The sequence below is a fragment of the Gymnogyps californianus genome, chromosome 8 (genome assembly GCF_018139145.2).
Source record: "Gymnogyps californianus isolate 813 chromosome 8, ASM1813914v2, whole genome shotgun sequence".
NCBI lineage: Eukaryota > Metazoa > Chordata > Aves > Accipitriformes > Cathartidae > Gymnogyps > Gymnogyps californianus.
The window spans coordinates 2,660,409-2,674,767 of NC_059478.1; positions in this window are offsets into that span (position 1 = coordinate 2,660,409).

A 14,359-nucleotide genomic window follows, 5' to 3' on the forward strand; every position below is an offset into this window, starting at 1 on the left:
GTGAGTCAGTGGGAGAACCTGACAGGCTTGAACCTCAGCTGCTGCTCGCCCATAACTAGCACTCTCAACATAACAGATCTCAAAGAAGCCAGTTCTTCTCTAGACGCACCAAAAGACAAGACTGAGTTTCACTTCGATGTTGACATCAAGCTCTTTCCAAATACCCAGTTTTATGCTGGAATTCGCTGGGGCTTTGCACATACTTAGCGTCTAAATAGGAACTCACTTCTTTGAAAAATGTGGCCATAGAAAAGCAAAGATAAAGGAAAAAAAAATGGCTTAAATGACTCAACTAGGACCTCCTCAAAGCGCAGAAATCCAAAGGGTACACTTCCACAAGTGAGAGGTAAATAAGTGGCATTCACATGCTGTTAACAAGGTTCCTTAATGTGGAGCAAACTGGTAGCCACAATTAGAGGAAAGCAAGCCACTCCTCGGTGCAAAGCAATGCAAGCCAGCAACCTCATTTTCTCCATCATCTTACTAGTCTGCTATGATGCACTGCAAGAGCTGAGCAACTCTGGCCATTACTTTTAACCTAGTTTTCTGTCTCATCTTGTAAGGAAAAAAAGCATGGTAGGACAGTGCTGTCCTGTAAGTGCTGTCACAAAGAAGGGCAAGTTTATGTTTAGAAAGCAAACCTAGGACTGCCAGCTCAGAAAGCACTTATTTGATGTGGACAACCTCTTCACCCACTTCCTCATCGTGCCTATTTGAGGGAACATTAACCAGAAAAATGCAGCAAAACCACGATGGTGTCATTATTCAGGTCCTTTTGACTTCCACGTCAACTACTGTCTGAAGATCCCCATCAACTCGTCTTTTGGTAGGAAAGGACTCTTTAAAATATGTCAGAAGAGCTCAGTAATGGTCTTGAGACATGTAGAAATTACAAAAGGCATGAATATGATTGCTCTTGGCAAATTAGTTACTTTCTTCCCTTTGACCGGTGATTGATTGGCAAGGCTGAGGCTACGACCACCTTTCCTGTGCTCTAAATCCCCCAAATTTTCTTATTTTGAAGGGTCCAAGACATGTACTACATACTGCTGAGCGCTGGAGAGGCAGAGTTTCCAGAAGCTGCGTATGTCTCAGAGGTGACCGTACGCACCCACCACTCCCGCGCAGGGATGAGCTGTGATCCTAGGGGTCTTGTTGCTCGACTTTCTCCCAGGCATCTCCACCCTGACACAGTCCTGCTCCAGCCACATACAAACTTCTGTGGAGCCACATGTTGCTCACAGGCTTGATGAGCTGTCCCTGAACTGTGCCAAGGAAGGGTTATCTGCAAACTGAGGCTTCATCTCCAGCTCGCTCTCTTGGCATTTTAAATTTAGGCAAAACACGATTCCCAGGGTATGGCTCTAGTTATATTCTTTCTTTGTGGTTTTACAGATAGCAAATGCAAAAATAAACACAAACCCCCACAAATAAGGGAATTCCAGTATTTCCATCAAAACTCCCTGACTTACTTCTGAGTAGCAAAACTCTGATTTCTCCCTGTCCAAGGAAACAACGCAGACTCTTGATAAGGAGCTGACTAACTAGCGAGCAAAAATTCCTCTTCCCTTCTTCTGACGCAAGAAGAAATGAAAAGCTTTCCTTTACATTATGACTGTTCCTGTTATTTCATATAATATTATGAAAGTTATTTTTTTGTCTTAATCCTATTTCTTCAAGAAAATTATGGGTAGGGTTTCATGATTCTTTTTTTCCTGTGACAAAACAAGTTTAGTAGATGCCTTCCCCCATCTCTCATTCTTCCCCCCACACTGCAGGTCCTTACTCACCTCATTCTGCCTGTGTAAGATTTTGTGGGGTGCCTCGTCAACTAATCTCTGAATGACATGGGTTAAGAAACCTCCTTCCCTTCTCTTTTATGTTGGGGTTTTTTTTTTAATTTCAGATTATTTCAACCCACTAACAACTACCTGCTACTGCTGTTCATTCTGCAATACCCGGCAGTGGGAGATGTCACTTCTGCCCTCCACTGATCAACGTGTCCTGTAGATACATTTCCATCTGCCAGAGCCCCCAGACCACGAGCTGCCTCCTTAGCTTTTCTCCCTGACAGCGGCTGGTCCACAGTGGAAACAAGCCATGAACTGCGGTGAGGCAATTAGAGGGTGTGGAAAACGGCGTTGTGAAGTACGAAGCAGACAAAGGTCTTTTCTGAAGCAGACTTGTAAGGCAAGCTATGACAAATCACAGAGGCCGTTTTAGTGTGCTGCTCCAGAGCGTCAAAGCTCAGACACAACTTGAGGCAAACTGTGGAAAAGCGAGACTGGGCATATCAGGACAAACAAGCGACTAAGTAAACATAAAGGGGTATTTTGTCAGATGCTTAACACAAACCCAGTATTTTCTTCCAGTCATTTTTAAGCACAGACACTTCACAATGTATCAGAAAAAAACCACCCTTTGATCAGGCTCACAAACCCCAGCTATTCCGTAGAGGACTACCTCTTGCTCCACAGTCCTGAGGCCTCCATGAGGCCTGAGACATTTGCTCTTGTCAAGATAAAATATCTCGCTTTCTGTGGTGAAAATAATTTAATCCATTGTATATAACACCACAGGGGGGAAAAATTGTAAATCTTGCTATTAAGATTGCTTCTAGTGAAAAATAGCCATTTGCTTATCAATTGCGTAACCTGAAATGGTGTAGCTGGGTCCCTGCCTAAAGCTGGATTTTCAGCTAGCAGCCGCTACCCAGTGCCTTCTATCATTGACATTTGGCAGAATAAATGCACTCTTAATTTCCAGTTTGCTCCTCTAAGACAATTTATCAGACATATCGGTACAGCAGAAAAGTGAAATTTCCTCTAAGTCAGTTTGCCTCTGCACTTACTCCCCCACATCCCCAGGCAAACAGTTCCCCTATCACTTAAAAAATAACTAATCACTCTGGAGGACTTTCCACTGCGAATGAGGAATTCTGCTCAGGTGTCTGATTCCTTGGCAGACCCCTTCTTTCTGTCCCTCCTTCCACCTACATGGTGGTTTTCTGGGGTTGTGGCCAAGTCACCCATGGCAGTTATGGAAACAAACATGAAGGGCTAAAATAACAGCAGGTTTCAGACACAATCCTGCAATCCTGAAATATCTTCTGAGAACCTGAAGTACAGCACGTCGGGTGAAACCTTCATATTAAGGAAGAAGTTAGTCTCTGTAATTGTCTGCCATTATATCTATAACGTCTGACCTCATAAAATGATAGGATCGTAGGATAACTGTGGCTGGAAGGGACCTCAGGAGGTTTCTGGTCCAACCTCCTGCTCAAAGCAGAGGCAGCTCTGGTGTCAGACCAGGTTGCCCAGGGCTTGATCCAGTGGGAACTTGAAAACCTCTGAGGATAGAGATGGCACAACCTCTCTGGGCAGCCTGTGCCATGGCTGGACTGTTATTGTGGGCAAAAAGTTTCTCTTTACATCCATTCTGTACCCCTCTTGTTTCAACTCACACCCATCATCTAAGGTCTCCCCGTCATGTACCACTGTGAAGGACCTGGTTCCATCTTCTCGATCCCCTCCCTGCAGGCAGAGCTGTTCTACTTCACACTGGATCCTGAACTGGTGAACAGCCGTGTCTATCACATCACTTGGTCATCACAAGTGGACATCACGTGGACAATCACAAAGTGACACATCACTTGGATTCCCCCCGAATCAGTGCAACCCAAAGGGCCAGCTGAATGCTCCGCATAGCCCGTTTGTGAACTACCACGTCAGTTTAAGTAATCTCACAGCAGTTGATGTTTCAAGGTAGTTTTACATTATTTAAAACTCATACATGGTATTACCAGCTTCTTTGCCACATGCTTGACAGGAAAAACGTGACTTTTCGACAAGTTAGAATAATTATACACTAAGGCTGATCTTACTTTTACTAGGACCACTTAAAAGCATTCATTTTAAAGGAGATGAGTACAGGACCAAATATTTTATTAAATTATACCCTGGAGTACCATTTACATTATAGAAGTAAATAAAGTTGCCTCAGCCTAAACAAAAATCAGTCACAAAAAGAAGCAATAGACAAAAAAAAAAGTTTTAACAACATGAATGGTATGGAGTTCATTATTCGGAAGATCTGCTGTCCTCACTGTAATTTCCCACCTTCCTTCTAGCCCAGTATCTTGTCTTCAACTGTGGCCAGTAGTGGGACTTAAGGAAAAAATGTAGGAACCCGAAAGGGTGTAACGCGCTCCCTTCCCTGACAACCATGTGCAGACTAGGGACTTCCTCCCCTTGGGGTTGCACCAGGACCATGGTTTTTAAATAGCTGTCTGTGGACATAACTCTTATCATATCTGTCTAATCTTTTTGATGGAATACCTTCAGTCTCTGTACCTTCCTACGTCTAGAAATTCCACAATTTGAGTCGATAGAAAGCTTACTTTTTTTTGTTTGTTTGTCTACAGGTTGGTCATTTATTGGCTGAATGAGTTTTCGTGCTGTAAGTAACAGCGAGTAATTTCCTGTACACCTTTTCCAAATCACCGATCACTTACAGACTTTTGTCTGTCACCTCTTTCCAAGCTGAAGAATCGATGTTTATTTAGGTTTTTTCTTGAGGTGCGTAAGTCACTGGTCTTTCATTTACATTTTCTGTCTTCTATATTCTTTGTAAGACGGCTGAGTAAAATGACATGTGTCATTCAAAGCATAAGCTAACTGTGAGTTCATACAGTAACAATGGTTTTGCTTGTTTTCTGTTTCCTTCCTAACTATTTTTAACTTCCTAATTGCCTTTTGCTGACTGCTGAGCTAGCCACAGTGATGACCAGCTCTCCTTCCTAAACAGGAATACTGAATTTGGATCTACATCTGTGTATATGTACTGCAGTTCTAGCTACACGGAATAATTCTGTTAGCTGCAAAGCCAGTTCCTTCACATTAAAAGCTTTTGTTTTCCTGAATGAATATATTAAATAGCACAGGCTCCAGCAAGAGATTCCACTGGTTATCGCTCTCAGTTATGAAAATTGAATGCTCCTTCCTATCCTTTTCCCCCTCTTTTAACCAGTTATTAATCCATGAGAGGATTGTGGATATTTTACCTTCTTTTTCAAAAATCCCAGTTTCTCAAATTGGATCACCTAAAGGGTGGTCGACATCTTCAAAGTGGATTTGTGAGGCATGATTTCCCCTTGAAAAAATTATGTTGTTATCACATATTTATAGATGTAATTTAATATTGCCTGGGAAGAAGTAAGAACTCACTGGTCTAGAAGTCTCAGCTCTGCCCTACAACCATCGTTAAAAAAATCAGTAGTACACCGGCTAGCGGCCCCACAGTGAAACTGAATCAAGTGATAGGCTGCATACATCAAAATCAGCAGTTCAAAATTTTGCTACATGAGCTACACTAAAACATTTGTGTTCTCAATCTGTCCCAAAATTCTTTTACTAAGACTTTTGCTCTAACCCCATCCCGTGAAGAATGGCTCCACTGTGGGAATCTCATTGACTTCTGCTCTGTGGAGGATGGATGCATTAAATTTATTTAGATTTCCTACAATTTGCTATCATCCTTGAGTGCTCCTGTTACACCTTGCATGTGTCTAAAGGAATAGAAATAGATAGTGTAAACAGAAAACTATATGAAATAGATTTCAGTTTGAAATTGAAACTAAAAATCAGTAACTAATGAAGACTTCATGATCTGAAAAAACTGCATCAACACAGAAATGAAAAGAAGTTAAGTTGACCCCACTACTAAACAGTAGTGTTTGGAAGTGTTTCATGTGCAAAGAGACTTATCGAAAAACTGCATGATTCAAAAAAAAATGGAATTTTTAGAAATAAGTTTCTGACATTGACAATATGGAGCAGCTTGAACACTTGCTGTGCTTGAGTACACAGTCCTGGAGAGGGCTAAGGCTTGAATCAAGCAAATGATGTTTTCTGCAAAGAACTGACACAAGTATCACAGGAAGACTGAAAGGAACCCATAGTTTATATTTGAGAGACACTTTTCAGGAGATAAAATATTTCTGTTAAAAAGCTGAAGGTAGTGTTTGGACAACCTTGTTTGCCCTTTTGAGAATTACTGCATAATAAACATTCTCTTGAGACACTATTATTAACATCACAGGTCACTGGTTTTCTGCATACTTCACTGAGGTTCTTCAAAGGCAACACTCCAGTTAAAGGGTAACTTGCACATTTCCTCTCCTAAATGAATACATTTCTGTTATAATGTCCTTTTTTTTTTTTCTTTTTTTGTGATGGCAAAGATTCTCACTGTATTACTTACGACAAAATTTCCACTACTGTAACATAACACTGTAAGCAAATCTCCAGTGTCTCATTTTGGCATTAATTTTTCTTCCGAAGTATTTTTTTTAAGTGTTTCTTCTTTTGTAGTAGTCTGTTTCAATTAAACATTTAACATACTCCAGCAATGTCTTTCTTATTCAGATTAATACAATTCTGTTTGTAGTGGAACTATTTGCTCAGGCAGTTAAGAAAGTGAAAATGTGTGACAATAAGAAGGCTAAGCATTTTTTCAGCTGCATCCCCTTCAATGAACATTTCAACTCCAGTCTTCTCTGCTGTCTTTGTTACTTAAGCCCAGATTTCCAATTTATCCTGTATGCTAAAGGGATTTTTTTTTTCCCCAATGCCCATTACTCTTCTGCTTCTTCTTTGACTAAAATCAATCTGAGCTTTGCTGTGACCACAAGAAGAGACTCGACACCCATATCAGAAATTCTAATGGAAACCTAGGAGCAGTGAAAATCTCGGGTGCTATTTCCAAAGAGTGCCGCCTGCTGCTAAAGAGCAGAGAATTCTCCAGGGAATGCTCACCGCCCAGGAATCCAGGTGTGACAGACCAACGTGAAGAACCTCTTGAGAAAGGTGTTTGCTGAGTATTGCATCTTCTGCTGATAAATTGTACTGTAATCTCTTTGGGTTATTTTGTCTTCATTCTCCTGAGTGTTACTTATTTTGTCTCATGTCCGTAAACTAAGTTAGACATAAAAAACCTACACCAAAGACCAATATGGCAAACTACACTAGGCAGAGAGGTGGATTTATTTTGTAATATGTTCTAATATTCAGTAATATTCAGTTCCTAGATACCATTAAAGAGTCTTTGACTATCAGCAAACCTTATTCCCTAATGCCCTAAATCTACTATATTATTACGACAAAAGCAAAGCACATAAAAATATTCCCTAACCACAAAGAAACACTCTGTAAAACAGGTGGAACTCAAATAGGAAGTTGTTCTACGAGGAAGAGTTATGGACCCGCAGTCATTTTCCATTACAAGGAAACTAAGACATTTTGGTGTACTGAGGCTGAATTTGAATTTTCAAAATACTTCGAGAACAGCTGAACCTCAATGTACAAATGCTATCTGGTACCAAGCATCTAATAATCAAAAATAAGTCTTGTACGGAACAATCTCTCAACTTTCAATTTTTAAAGCTTGGGAAGATTTGAGTCCAAATTTGCAGATGACACACAGAAGTGAACAATTTTTACACTTGCAGAATGAGCAAATTGTATCTTTTTCTGGCTTTGTTTTTGGTTTGCACTATAAGGAACAGATCATCTGGAAGTTAAACATGTCTCAAATGTTTGCCTTAATATACAAATAAAACCAAGAAAATCAGGAGCCAGCTGTTTCTCAGAGATTATACAGACTGACACATCTCTTACTGAGAAAATACGAAATCCTTTCTTTATCTTGTAAGTGGTCAAAGGCGCTCCAGAATAAGGGTAAACCTGAAGACTTCTCACTATTTGAAAGCTGAATTTTTGAGTTGCTGTTACTTATCAAATTGATCCTGGCAGTTAATTATATGCACTGTTATGAATACTTCCGTTATTTATTTTTCAAGTGAAGTATTCTAATGATTAAAGACATCTGCTCCTAGAAATGGCTGGAAAACATTAAGACCAAACAAACATCACCAACATCACTCCACCCCGCAGCAATCTGTCACTCTCCTCAAAATAACAAACTGACAGTCAACTTTGCAAGTAGAAGTTAAGAAATAGAAGTAAAACCTAGAAATACCTGAAGCAACCAACACAGAGATCAACACGGAAATGCTGGTAACACGTGATATATTCAGAAATATTTTTTACAATTCTACAGACAAACCTGGGCAACCCAATATAGCAAGAAAAAAAGTCTGCATTTCATGTCTCAGAACCTGGGGCTTGGGAATATCCTTTGATTTGCCTTTTTGCACAACTTTGAGTTACAAATATACTCCAGGTGATTTTCCTATACCTTCCATCATTCTCTTAAACTTTCAGTTATTTTTTTAAGTATAGAGATAATCTCTAAAGCAGGAACATACGCAGCGGAGGCTATTTCAACCTGCAGGCCGACTGACACACAATGGGCTTTGTTCCATCAATTCAGCACTAGAGCAGACTGAAAGTTTCTTGGGGTCAGATTAATTTTCTTTTTTTTTTTCCTCCAAGGAGTTGTCATTTCTGTTATTAGCTATGTTCTTGTTAGTTGAGTTGTTAGGCTTCCACCAAGCCTAAGGCTCCAATGTGACTGACCTCCAAAAGCACAGCTAGCAGATGTGTTTCCCCAAATAATTTAGTCTAAACAAACAAGGAGTGGGAAGAGTGCTGAGCGGTGTGGAGTGCCAAACTGACTAGTCTAAGACTGTAACAGTAGGTCGCCTCGCCCCAATCTTGCATCCCTAGTGCTGCTGCTCAAGCCTGTACGAGGCAAGAAAAGGCTTTCGGCTCTGTGAACCCTGCCCTGCAGCTCTAAAGACGCATGCTCTGCACTGGGACACAGTGATCTGGGGGATCTATTGTAGCTAAATTAATAAAGAATTAAAATCTCTGTGATGGATGATTCCTAAATAAACACTGGTTGTGCCTTAGGCTTTTCACTCATTACACCTCACAGTAATGAACCGTACCCGCCTAGAATCAGGTAGTTTTTTGTCACATAAGAAAATTGTGGAGATCCCTACCAGAAGATGCTGTAAAGGTCCAAATACTAAGTGAACTCAGAGATTAAAGAACTACGTGAAGGATATGTCCATGTGGAGCCGTTAAATGCAATGTTACGGGCATTACCTCAGCCTTGGTAAGTTCTTAAACCATTGCTTGCTGAATGCTGGACGGGATATGTGACCTTTTCTTATTTTCTTTTCTCTGGTGTACACTACTGACCAACGCCAGTGAGGCGGCAGAGAACGAAGGCGCGACCGTCTCATCGAATATGGCGGCTTCCTCCCCACCAGGCAGTGTCTCTCACTCTTCTGGGAGGGCTCCCTCCATAATCCGTCCTTTAAACTGCAAGTCTCGCTTACCCGCTGCCTCGGGGGAGAACCAAAAATCAGATCGCAGAAGACCAGAAAAACAGCGTTCTTGCCTGGAAAAGCACAGGCTGCAAACCCCCATTTCAATAAATACAGCCTAAGTATATCAGAGGATAGTGTTGCAATTTTTGAAACACCCTTTAGCTTCACGCTTAATCTACTTGCCCCTTACAAGTACCACTATCTACTGGAAAAGAATATACACTAATTTGCCAAATAAAACAAACCTTATACACGAATTAGTAGAGGATGTTACTATTATTTGATAGAGCACAGTCCCTTTTATTAATGACTAAATGGGTGCAACAGCTTAGTACTCAATGATTATGCTTCTTTACATTCCTGGATCTGCCCAAATTAAATTCTCTTCAGGGACATAACTCCGTATTTACCATCAGTACAACAGGGCTTACACCTGTGAAGTTGCCAAGTAAAACAGCTGAAGAAAAAATAATTACAGATTGAAGTATAAACTATATTTTTGTTAATATGTGACAGCGGAATGTTTCAGTAAGACAAAGCAGCCCATTACTGGCAGAAGGACATAGTCTTGTGTCAGGATACTTGGAGGAGCAGTTAAGTGAATGAAACACATGAGAAAAACAGGAGACAGACTATATTCGTACTTTCATAAAGACTCCAGGGAAGAAGAATTATGGTAACAAGGAACTCAAGCATGCAAGTTATTAGAAATAGTAAAGAAGCAGAAAATAAAAGAGAACAAAGCAGTTCTTATGCTTGAGACGTTTCCAGAATTTATCTTTTCTTTGTTTTTCCTTTTATTTGGTGAAGTTCTGCATAGCAGCACTTGTGAAGACAGCACTGAATATAGACCAGGTACCTCAGCTGCAGTTGCATTCTTCACTTCTGGGTTTACAGACCCTGACCTTTCTTCTTTTGTTCTGCTTGTTTGTTTGGGTTTTTTTTTGAACTACAGAAGTAACATAAATCATTACTGCCTTCAGCAAGCATTGTCAAGACTCAAATCTCAGCAAGCAGAACTCTTCTTGCTAAACAGCAAACCGGACTTGACAGCAAGTTCAGCACAGTTTACATCAGTATTCCCTCTAATTTGATGCCAAGAACACAGAACTTATTCCAGCATTATGCTTATCAGAATAAACTCTTGTTTCCTTGCTGGCTACCTCTTCCCTCCCTTCTCATGTGGCAGGACAACATCTAATTCAATGATTGTAAAAATCTTCCCTGCTGCCTCTCCCCTAATGAAACATCTTTCTGTACATCCCCAAATGAAGCTTCCAGTGTAGAAAATTATGCAAAAGCTATATAAAAATTTGCAATAAATAATCCAGCTAGCTCTGGTTCTGAATACGACTTGTCACTGCATTTTTATTCTGTTGTGCACATATTTGCCAGTGGAACTTCAATACCACATAAAAGGGCACATAGGCTTTAAGGACTAATGTTTTAGTCCAGTTTTAGATCAGCAGAAGTATGAGGTGATGGAAGCTTCTCTAATCAGACATCACTTAAGCCCTGTTGAAGTCCCACTGACGTCAAAGAAATTTAAGCATATGCTTTATTTTAATTGTACGCTTAAAGGCTGGTCTGAAATGGCTCACAGATGGCCACCTTCTACATTCGTTCAAAATCCTATGGGATCTTGCATTTCCCTCAGGGGAATTAATTCTCCTGTTCACACATTCATTTTTTCAAGACAAAATCCTTTCTCCATTCTGTAGGTGTAAACCATCCTAAGCCTAACCAGGAGAAATTTCTAAAGCTTGAGTAATAATTCTCAGACATGACATTAAAACGCTGCTTTTCGTATAATAAACTGTTGAAAAATCATTACTGTGGTTAATGATTAATTTGCTACGTCTTTGGTTTTAAGCTTTGCCTAAGGCTGCAAACTGCTCTCTCAGGCCATTATTTGTTTCAAACAACGAATTTCCTAGGTGTATTTCCTTAGAATTTATTATAACAATACCAATGGGTAAGGGTCACCAAACAAACCCTTCTGCCATAAGCCTTTTCGACTCATACTCCCTCCTTCCAGTTATGTTCTCAAGCCTTCTGATTTCTTTTCTGTTGGCCAATTAGGAATATAACACATCACTAAAGAATAGACCCAGAATATTATAATTTCTGAAATGACTACCCGATTAGTTGGTGTCATTGTAGGCAGTGGGCATTTTTTCTTCTGACTACTCTGGATGGGCACGCACCCCCTCTGGACCTGGGCCAGCCTTGAATTCAGGCTCTCTTAACATCAGAGCTCCTTGCTACCCATCACTTGAAGAAAGGCAATTAATGTGTGGTTTGCTAACTAAAAAGCGGCTGTTACTCATATGGAATGTATGTTCTAAGCAGGACTGAATGAATTCTCAGTCGCTGAGATAAAATGTTCAAATAAGCTGGACCTGGAAAGGCTCTAGTAGATGAAACCACCGCTGCGTAGCAGAACGGTTGTCCTCCACAAATCACTTTCAGCGCAGTAACGGGACGACCGGCCAAGCACAGTTGGGAAGAGGAGAGAACAGGACATTTCTTTTTTTCCCCCTCTCCTGCCTCTTGTTTGTGCCTGCTTTGCTTCTCACTACCAGGCCACCTCCTCCCCGTTCTCATGCGCTGTTCAGCACCCTCCTATGTTTCCACCGCTTCCCACAGAGAAAATGTGATGGCCTGCGAGACATCATTGTTAAAGGATCCCCTCCCTTTTATCCAGATGAATGTTTCCTCCGTTACTTTGCCTGCTATTTTTAAAGACACCTGAAACTCTTCTTTCATCCTCCTGTATATAGCCTTCCAATGTCCATAGATAGCTGTCCAGTGACTTGTCATTTAGCCAAGTTATGCAGTATATTTACCCACTTTAATAGCCTCTCATAACCCAAACCTTCCAGCCACTTACCTTTTTTATTTCTGGGTCTGCTCTGAACTTCTTCCAGCTGTGTTCTGCTCAGAAGGGAATGCCATGATCTAGGTGTAATTGCACTAAAAATGACTACGTCTCACTCCGGTGTGTGATGGGACCAACCTCAAAATCATACTGGGTTGTTTTGGGGATTTGTGACAAACTTGCTGTGAATTGTTATACCAGAATTTCAATGGCATAATTCTTCTGTAACACTTGACATTTTTTTTATTTTTTTGATACATCTTGTCATTTGAAGCTTAAAACCAGCAGCAGAAGAACAATATAATGAAATATTACTATCTCTTTAAAGTTTATGCCCTTTTTTGTATTAGCACAAATTCAAAGGAATACAATATCCTCTTATGAAGCCACCACTAGTAATCAGTTTATCAGTTTAAAAATAATCACAACCCTCATCAAAGCAGTTCAGTCGTTATGATTTTTTTTCCAAACGTCCACAATTTAATTAGTATTCACTTAGAGATAATCAACTAACTTACTAATAACAACTGACTGGGTAGTTACTTCTGTAAGGAAACCGTTATTGTTGATTGTCTTTGATTTACTGTTCATCAACCCATTATCAGTCTCCTGGAAATTTCAAGGAGTTTTGCACTTGAGGTGGTACGATTCCATTTTTATTCCTTTTGACAATGTTTCACTCAAACTTTGTTTTATAATATGCTGTCATCTCTTCAGCCACTAGTTTTGTAAAACTCCCTTAAGAAGGAATGTTAGAATTTTGGAGGGGTGGATTACTATTCCTGGGTATGAAGTGGCATTTTTAACCCAAGCTTGAACCAAACAACATCTGAAGTTTTGAAACCTTGATTCACTTTTTAAGTCTTAAAAATATAGCTTGGATCCAGACCCTTTTGCCCTAAACATTTTTCTTTTGAAATTTTTATTCTTCAGTGTAAAACATCCAGATGTTTAACTGTTTCTGAGAACTGAGCAGTAACTCTAACATTTTTGAAGGTCCCAGTAGTTACAGTTCAAACTGAGCCCAGTTTATAAATCCAGGTTAATAGTGCTTGCTTTTGTTGTCAGAAAACACTGGTTACCAAAGCGAACCCATTCTTCCCGACGTGCTTACTGAAACTTAGGAGAATCTTGAGTAGAAATAACTAACTCCTACTCCCCACACAGCACCCTTATTTCACGCTAGGAAAACCCGTTATCAGTAGATTTTTAAGTTTTATACATACACAGTACATTTTATTCATCTGCCAGACAGGTGTAATGACTCAGAGAGAAGATACCGAGTAGTCCAGCAGACACAGAGGGTCATTAGCAAGGAAAGATTAGGTAGAAAAATGTAACTGCTCCTTTCCTAATAATTAAATGGAAATTATATTTCCAATTTAAATTTAGCACAGTGGTAAAAGCTCCACAGAATTGAAAGAATCTCAAGGAGGACAGCCCTGTGTTTGCACTGTGTCTTAATAGGGAACTGTTTGTTCTAGCAAAGCACGCTGTTTCTCTTCGCTGCCAGCTTTCACAATGCCAGAACAGCTCTGTATGTTTTTATCGCAGTTATGCAACGCCTCAGATTATGCTGCCCAGTGCGCACGCATATAGTCTTGAACCTCCTTCCCAAATCAGAGAAATATCTGTGCCATTTTCTCATCCACAGACTGAAGTGATTGGATGGTAATGCCGGAGGAAAGGATGAGAAGGAAGGCCAGGAAATCGATCTGCCGTCATTAATTTTACCTTCTTTGAGTGCAACAGACCCCTGGTGCAAATGGGATCCACAGAGCACGGTAACGCTCTGAAACCATCGGCACCACACAAAGCCTCTGCATCTATGTGAATCACTTGGTTTATTAGCTTGAAATAATCTACGTCTAAATTGAAATGACCACAAGTTCCAAAAATGGTTAACTTAAAGATTTTATCTACACTATATCTAAAATTTTATCTACAGCCAGAACCTTTTCAGAAATTACATACTATAGATTGCTTATCCAGATTGGAATTAAGTCTAGAGTTTCAAACACACCAAATTATTTTTTCACACTGGACTCTCAGAAAATCCTGTAAGTACATGTTTATGTGGCTGGATGTGCCACATATGTACACACACACACACGCTCTCTGTATCTATATAAAGTACATCTGTCCAGTATGGTATGAGCCAGTAACACGCACAAAAAGCA